Source organism: Marmota flaviventris, chromosome 16 (genome assembly GCF_047511675.1).
Source record: "Marmota flaviventris isolate mMarFla1 chromosome 16, mMarFla1.hap1, whole genome shotgun sequence".
Classification (NCBI taxonomy): Eukaryota; Metazoa; Chordata; class Mammalia; order Rodentia; family Sciuridae; genus Marmota; species Marmota flaviventris.
In genome coordinates, this window is record NC_092513.1 from 7,371,319 (window position 1) to 7,380,841 (window position 9,523).

Here is a 9,523-nt window from a genome sequence, read left to right on the forward strand (position 1 = left end):
TCAAGTTCAGATTTCCCTTCCAGTTGGCATTCACTGAATTTCTGGATTCCACCAATTGTCTTTAAATTCTAAACAGGGAAAAACTACTTCCTTAGAAATAGTTTAAACACACACACACACACACACACACACACACACAGAAACATAAGCCATTTTTTTTAAGATGGTCCACAAACTAAGCATCGACCATCATTACTAGAGAAATATGCAGTTAGGATTAAAGAACTGTGACCCAAAGGCATAAATGTAAACTGATACAAACCACACTTTAGCTGTACTTGCCAACTGAAAGCTTTAAAGATTACATGGTTCGTAACAAGTGAATTACATTTATATTTTTTCCCATAATCAAAGGATGTAGATCAAAGTTAGGTTCCACAGAGTTGCTTTCTGAAGAGGCTTTTTCACGTGAAAGGAGGCCATTGCCTGGGTCAATCAAGAGACCTGTCAGCAAGTGATCAAAGGCATGAAAAAATAATTTCATAATTTACTCAGGGACATGCAAGCTCATTCCCAAGAGCCCCAAGGGCCCAGCAGAACAAAATATTGATGTATATATGTTTGCTTCCTGCCTTGCATGTTTCTCTCATGAAAATGGCTTCATTTGGAGATCCACAAGGAAAAGCACTGATGGAGCAGAGGAAAGAAAACCAGGCTGTAGAACTTAAACACCCATAGTTTCAGCCACTTAAATTTTACCTTTCATCTAATCACAAGTCTGGAAGACATACTTTGGAATTGAATCTAACAAAAAAAAAAAACAAATCTTGCTTTTGAAGAGGGAATTTTGTGATACTTGAACATCATGTCCGAGTGTGACACAGAATTAGAAGACTGCTTTTTCTGGAGAGAGGGAAAATGCTGGCTTATTGTGGGAAGACTCCTGGATTCACTCTGCAGGGGCGGAGTAAAACAAATCACCTACAGGAATGAGTTCCACTGAAGATAGATCTGTCTGCTCAGATAAACGACAGGAAAAAAGATCCTCTTGGTTATAGGTTGGTTGGTTCACTATTGTAAACCACCAAGTGAACCTCGTATACATCAGGCAGAAATGTCATTATAATTAAACATGTAAATAACTGGGAGAAAAAAAGAAAAGTCTGGAGTACAGAAATAGGGTAAAGACGCTGGGTTAGGAAGTTGGAGAAGGGGGCTCCCATATATTAGCTGAGACCCAAGTCCCCTTCCATCCTGACCCCGCCCTGCTCCTTGGCTTAAGTCCTCACTGATCCCTGCTGTGTTGGAATTGAGCCTGCAGTGCACTGAGTTCTCTCTTCATCTATTGCAATAGTTTGTGAATGAAATGCTGGTGTACCCCACCCCATTTTGAAGACCTACCCTGCAATATGATGATATTTGGAAGTGGGGCTTCTGGTACGGAATTAGGTTAGATGAGGCCACCAGAGGTCTCAGGATGGGACGAGTGCCCTGAGGGGAGACACCAGAGTGCCCTCTCTGGTTTTTTCCCCTTTCTCTCCCTTCTTTCCCACTGCCTCCCTCTCTGCCCACCTGCCTCTGTCCACCAAGGATATGTGTTTTGGTTCAGAACTGAAATGTATTTCAAGGGCTCACACAAGGAAGGCTTGGTTCTTAACTGGTGGTGCTATGGGAGGTAGGGCAGACTTTCAGAGGTGGTGTCTAGTTGGGAGAGGTGGTCATTGGGACTTGACTTTGAAGGTGTTGTGGGGTCTCTGCCCCTTCTCTCTCTCTCTGCTTCCTAGTCATGAGGTGAGCAGCTTTCCTGCACCACACCCTCCTGCCATGGCACTTCTGGCTCACTACAGGACTGAAAACAGTGGTGCCAGAGAGCACGGATGAAACTCGCGCAGGAGCCAAAGTCAAGCTTCCCTTCTCCGAGTTGACCTTCCCTGGACTTTTGTCACAGTGACGGCATATGAAAAGACAACAGGAGAGCCCTCTCCTGACCTCAACCCTGCTGGCACTTTGATCTTGGACTTCCACTCTACAGCTGTGAGAGCAGACTCCTGTTCAGACCTCCTGGTCTACAGGATTTTGCAATGGCATTCCCAACTGAGATAGACCAGGCCATTTGCCTCGACGTCCTCCTCATTAGGGAAGGTGAGGCTGGCCTCAGCTCTCCACAGAAGACTTATTTGAGGCAAATTTTGACTGGCTTATTGAGGTTAGACGAAGAGTAATAACACATATTTAATAGTGTACCTACCATTCCCTCACTGTGAAGTATATCTTACTTGCCACTTCTCCGGTGTCAATAGCCCCCCACTCCTCCCACCCCCACACCCCGTTGAATACAATGAAGATTTATTGAATACCTTTCATGTTCGAGCCCCCTCCTGTCAGGAGGTATTGAACAAAATGCTTATCTGGTAGGGTTTACTTCCTAAGGACAGGGGTGGAGGAGAAACACAATAAACATATACATAAGCAAACAGTATGACCGGTGTCAGTGGTGACTTCTAGCTCTGGCCATGAAACACGACCTCATTTCTGATCAATCATCCCACCAGAAACAACTCCAGGAAGACATGAGGAAAGCACTGCAGGCAGGAACAGGTGCCCTAGGGCCCAAGAGAGGAAAATGTGAGTGGTGAGCTCCACATTTATCCTGGCTTTTTTTTTTTAACCTTGAGCACACTTTCCAAACTGTAATACACAGGAAGAGATTTCAAACTAGAGGTGGCAACAAGTACATATCAAGTAGAGACAGAGTTACTGTCTAGGGTTATCAGATCATCTTAGACTCGAGCAAAACCCTAGAAATGAAGAAATCACAGAAAACAAACAAACAAACAAACAGGAACTTCAGAGAAAAAAACCCCTTCAGTCACTGAGTCTGAAGATTTTCACGCATAGGGTAAGATTTCAAGAACCTTGGAATAAAATAAAAACAAAAGTTTAAAAAAGGAATCTTGGGATTAAATCACTAACAGGGAGTCTGAAAAGTCAAAGAGAAGGTTTATGAGCTGTTAAGTACTGGGGGGAAGGATTCTGGAATTTAAGTGGCATGACGTTGGTAAACATACTATTTTGAAACCCCTAACAGGTCATAACTCAGGAGCAAGGGTTGTGCCATCAGAGTTAAAAGGAAAATCCTAAAGAAACCAGACTAACACCTACAAGTGTGATTCCACAAGAATTACACTGATCTGCCAGTTATCCAGTTACCTTCCTGAAGAAAACCTCACCTCTTCAGGGAAAGCAATAATAGTCCAGGGTTTCTAAAAAGTTTTCATGGCAAAGTTCAGCATCCAATAAAAAATTACTAATAATGCTAAAAAATGGAGCCAAAAAACCCCAAACCAGACACTGGGGGTAAAGACAAAAGAAAAGTATCCAAATGGGAAATCTCAGCTGGAAAATGGAAATGCTACAACCAAAAATTACAAAATTTGAAATGAACAATTTATTGCATAAACTTAATATAGAAAATTAGAGACTGAAAATGTGAGGGTGGGTTAACCTGCTATCAGAGACACAGAAATTATATTCTTTCTCTTGGGCTCCTTAGCCTCCCTGATATTAATTTCCCCCAGTATTCTTTTTTTAAACTATTGTGGGTTTTTTTTTTTTGTTGTTGTTGTTGTTGTTATTGTTCTATTCCAAGGTGTTTCAGTCAACTTTTTCACTGCTGTGACCAAAAGACCTGACAAGCACAATCGGAGGAGGAAAAGTTTATTTTATGTTTCATAGTTTCAAAGGTCTCAGTCCATAGAGAGCTGTCTCCATTTCTCAGTGATTGAGGTGAGATAGAACATCATCATGGCAGAAGGTATGGTGGAGGAAAGCAGCTCAAGAGATCAGACCAGGAAACAAGAGTCTCTACTCACAAGACTCAAAATATATACCCCAAAGGCACTCCTCCCCACCATGACCCACCTCCTCCAGCTACACCTTACCTGGCTAGTTACCACTCAGTGAATCCCTATAAGAGGATTAATTCACTGATTGGGTTAAGGCTTTCATCACCCAATCCTTTCACCTCTAAACCTTTTTGCATTGTTTCACTCATGAGTTTTGGGGGGACATCTCACATCAAAAACCATAACACAAGGTCCTTGGAGTCTTACCCTATGCATGAAAACGTTCAGTCAGTCAGTGGCTTAAGGGGAATTTTTATGAAGTTATTTGTGTTTTTCCTTTGTGATTCCTTCACATCTAATGTTTTGCCTCAAGTCCAACATATTCACAGCTCTCAACACTAACTCTTCTCTCTTTATTAAAGCACTGAAAGATGACTGAAAACATAAAGAACCCCGGTGATGTTTAGGGAAACAAAATTAGAGTCTTACAAGAAGAGGAGAATATGAAAAAGTTTAAAATATTTGAAGAAATAGAGTTGGTGAAAGACATAACTTATAGATCCAAGAATTACAACAAGTACCAGACAGTAAAATATAAAGAACTAGACCCAGGCTCATCATAATCAGACTACTGAAAATAAAGAGAAAAATCTTAAAAAGGTTATCGGGGTGAGGATGGATACCACACATCACTAACGGAGAAGCAACACTACAAATGACAGCCAACTTCTCATCAGAAGCAATGGAGTCTGAAATACAATGGAATATCTTTAAAATACTAAAAGGGGGACAGAGAGTCTATTCAGAATCCTGTATCAAATGAAGATATCTCTCAAAAAGTAAATAAAGATATTTCTGTTAAATGGAAGGTGAGGAATTCAATTGCATGTAGACTTACACTATTAATATAAAAATGTTTTAAACAGTCCTTTGCTACTTTGTCTTGCTTAATTGTCCTAATCCCCCCAACTGACCAGGTTAATCCCATATGCTGACAGGTTTTAGGACATCTATTCCACAATTCATGACAAAAAGATTATCTGATTTAATGATGTTGAGGTAGGCATAATATAAATTGCTACTTTCCAAAACAGAAGTGGGGAAATTTCCTTTCGATTTGTCATAACTACTACAATAAAGCTCTCTGAACATAGGTGGCTAATGCTTCTTCTTTGGTGCAGGCAGAGAAGCCAGGTCAGCACGTGGAGGACATAGCTAGACTACTTTTGAAGGGAAGTCCTCATTCTGGGTGTGCTTATCGCAAAACGACAGGAAGTCAAAGAGAACTGGCCAAACAGAGCACAGGAAAGTCAGAGAAGGGCTGTAGTCTTTGGTCTGCTATAAAACGTAACATTCTGGCTCCTCATAAAACAGGGAACAATGAATGTCTCAGGCAATTGATATTAGCATTAAATACATTAGCAAAAAAGTAGAGTGAGCACTTTTCCTTTTGTGCTAATCACATGGAGAAATCCTCTCAAGAGTTATGATTGTACCCAACCAAATCTTATTCCCATATTAACATATAAGGTAGTTTGTCAATCTTTCAAGGTCAGAAAAGAAAAACAGTGTTCCCCATCCTCGTCAATAAAAGATGAAGCCCTTCAGCTATGCTACCATTCCGGCTTCCATAAATGGTTATCTCCGGCATTACTTACATAGACTTATTTTTTTAAGCTCCAGAATAAAATAGTTCCCTGGAGGAGAAAGAAGTAATTTGTTTACTTAGACTGAAGTTCTTTTCCCTGACAACCACAGAAATGAATATCCTAAATATAAAACCCTGAAGAGAAACATAATAAATAACAGCATTTGGAACCAGATTAAATTTGTAATCTGGCTCTGTCACTTACCTTTGTGACCTTGGTAAGGTTGACATGGGTATTTCAGTTTCCTTATCTATAAAAAGAAGACAAGGGTACCTTCCTTACTTAGGACTATTTTTGAAAACATGAGTTATGTATATTAGGTATTAGCATAGATACTAAGCACAGTTACATCTTTGCTATCAAGACTTTGTACAAATTCCAGCCCTCTAATTTTTTTCTATTCCTACTACTTAGATTCCACAAAAGCTTTCTTTTATCACAGAGCAATAATTCTTCTATTTGAAAATATGCATCTATTGGTTTTCTAGGAACTTGTCACACCCCAGAGGTACTTCAGCCTGGTAATTCTGACAAATAGTGCTCACCACTTGCCGACCACAAGAAAACAAGGTTGCTGAGGGCTTGCATGACTGGGCTCGTGACTGATCTTCCTATGAGAACTGTATTGTGTAAATGTCATGAACCAATGCTTCCATTCCATCAAATCCTCTTTCTCCATAAAGAAGCAGGTGGCCTGGAAGACAACACTGCGGAACTTCTCATAGTTGAAGGTCTGTGAATATTGTCCCTCCGGGTTGTGGGGGGGGGGGAGACAAAGTAGCAAGTGCCAAAAGAGATTCTTATCTAGTAGCAAGACCAGTCACACAAAAGGAGAAAAGAAAGGAAACATGGGCCAAATTTCTTTAAAAAGGTGGTTCAGGGCTGGGGCTGGGGCTGGGGCTGAGTGGTAGAGTGCTTGCCTGAGGCACTGGGTTTGATGCTCAGCACCACATAAAAATAAAATATTGTGTCCACCTACAACTAAAAAAAATACATTTAAAAAAAAAAGTGGTTCAGCTTGGTAACCCTTCAAACTGAAAATGCAAATAAGGTGCAAAAATATGAAGAGAATTATGACTTTTTTAATATAATAAATTCTAAACAAACCTAAAGATTTGGAAAAATATAAAAACTGCACTGGAGGTCAAAATAACAGACTCTTAAAAGACAGCTAAATTCAACTGAAATACAGGTTAAACTACTTTTAATGCACAGTCAAAAGCCTAAGAAAAGCAGAAGTAAAAACTATGAGGGAAGAAATACTATAAGGCAAGCACAATGATGAGCTGTGGATGTGTCAGGGCTGGCCTACGTGTTCAGTGAACCATCTGCCATTGGAGCAGCCGGTCTTTCATCTTGGTATGTCCACTCTCACGCTCCTGTGGGTGGACACCTGGGACTGCAAGCACCTCCCAGGAACAAGGATGGACAGCAGCAACTTCCTCTTTCTCTACCTGGTTGAATGAACTTCAAGAGGAAGTGAATGAGAATAAAAACTTCATTCAAGAAAGAATAAATCCACAGGGCACCAGACAACTATGAAGAATCCATCTGTGGAGATCTCTGTCCATCCAGCCATCCACACCACTGTGTATGCCCAGGCTACAATTCAAGCAAGGCCTCTGCCCTCCAGCTCTGGCCATGGTGAACTCGGGCCTTCACCACCAAGTGCGACAGGACTCGCTGGGGGCTGCATCATTTTTGCCTTACCTGCTCTTCTGGCAGTAGCCACCCTTATCTTGGAGGATCTGTACCTGTGTTGGGTGAAATTGGGGATGGTTATATTCTCAGTATTCTTCTCCTAAGCACATCCTTAGGGATCTGTCTAGGTCTGCACCTCCCATTTTGGTCTCCATACCAATAAAAGCAGTTCAGTCTTGTCCTCGGTGTCTGTTCATACAAAGCCCTCGATGAGATCACTACTCCTGCTTAACCTAAGAATGAAGTTGTACATAATCTGGATGTAGGTTTGGGGATCTTTATGACCTAACATCATAAAAACACTACTTTGGCTAAGTTTTTTACTTCATGTGGGGCTTTAATTATCAAAGAGTAAAATGATTGGGAAATAAGGGGTAGTATGAAGCTGTTGTCTTCTTGCAATATTTTATGTATTACATTCAAGAAAATAAACATCTGCATTATGTTTTTAAAATCAATTTTCCTCTCCAGGTATGAATAATATGCCAAAATACATTCTACTGCCGTGTATAACTAAAAAGAACAAATCCATTTTCCTGCTCATGGCTTAAGTAAATGTCTAGTCTCTTCACAGTTCTTGAGCCCTGACCATTCTCCTCTGCTAACCCAAAGTATGACACTAACATTGTCAACTGGTGACAGCTCTGGAGAACGTTAAGGTTACAGCTCCACATTTTTTTGGATTCTATTAAAGTTAAAATTCTGTACACAATCAGGTTAAAATTCATCTTTGAATAGCCATGATTTTTTTTTTTTTAGAGAGAGAGAAAAATTTTTTTAAATATTTATTTTTCAGTTTTCAGTGGACACAACATCTTTATTTTTATGTGGTGCTGAGGATCAAACTCAGCGCCCGTGCATGCCAGGCAAGCGCGTTTCCACTTGAGCCACATCCCCAGCCCCGCCATGATTTTAAAAGTGGTTCATTAAAAATATAGAACAAAATTTTAAAACAAATGTTTACCCAACAAGTTTAAGAATTTTAAAAGCATAAATTTAAATCCAGTAGACCTGAGAAATCTTATTAGTAAAAGGATTGCTAAATGACCTCTAGACACATGCATCTACATGGCCGGTTCTATTCCCACAAAATACTGTTAAGAAGGGACATGTTTCCTAAATATCATAATTCGAACACTTTATCACCCATCCTGGACCTCTTTGAGTGAAAGAGTTTGAATTTAGTGTGCTAGTTTGAATTCAGTCTTTCTGTTTGGTTAGATGTTCTCCTGATTGCTCAATTCTGGTGTTTGGCACATCAGCACCACTGTGGACTCTTAATTCAACATCTTCCTTTAGTGAAAGAATTTTATTTTTCCCTTTTTACAACAAAACTTAGTGGCTCCCACTCTCCAGTATCTGACCAGTTTATGGGACATCCAGAATCTGCCTAGCTAACCTAGTTAACCAGATACTAATTCAAATCAGACACCATACCAGAATATTAAATAGGCTACCAGAGAGATCTTGTGAACGAAATTTTTATTTACACACTGTATCTAGGAGCAGATACATAAACTCTTATACAATTAATTTCCAAAAATGTGCAAGAAATTACTATAATTTGTTTACAAACCAAAACACATATTAAAATCTATGGACTTTGGATAGTTCGTTCTGTGGTGTTCTCAGTACAAATGGTACACACCTGATTTGAAACATACAGAAAAAGTGTAAACTACAGCAATCTGGATTGCAAGTATTAATTTCATGGCACTCCAACAACTATGAAATTTCTTTAACCCAACATATATACTATGACAAAATTCTATAAGAATTTCTCCTCATCTCTGGATGTAGCATTTGGATAACTTTTCAGGAACAGTGACTACACATTTTGCCATGTTATGATTGATCAATAAAAAGGATGTTTATAAAAGACCTTTTTTTACAGGATTAAAAAAGTATTAAAAGAAACCAAATATGTGATTACTAGCGTACCAACACCTTTAGAATTTTAAATTTATGGAACTGGCTATTGTTCCTTATTAGAGTATTCAACAAAAGTATCTATTGCTGGTAGTGTGATTTCACTTTCAAATTAATATTTCACATTCAATAAAAAGCAATTAAGTTTTAAATCAAAATATATTATTTTGAATCATTCATAAAGCAATATCTCTCATATACTATGTGACACGTACAATAATTAAAACTGGCATTCCTGAAAGCATTGTTAGAAAGATAGACCTGTGGCACTAGGAAACATTGCATAAACCTATTTAAGATTTTAGTAACTTTTATCCTGTTTCAATAATACTGGCTCAGAAAATATAACATATACTTTGTGTTTCATTTCCTATATGCCAATGATTTTGCCTTTTGGCACGTGATTTTCTTCAATGGCAAGAGGGCTGCCCTAGGTAGCTGGTTTCCTTAAAACTATTT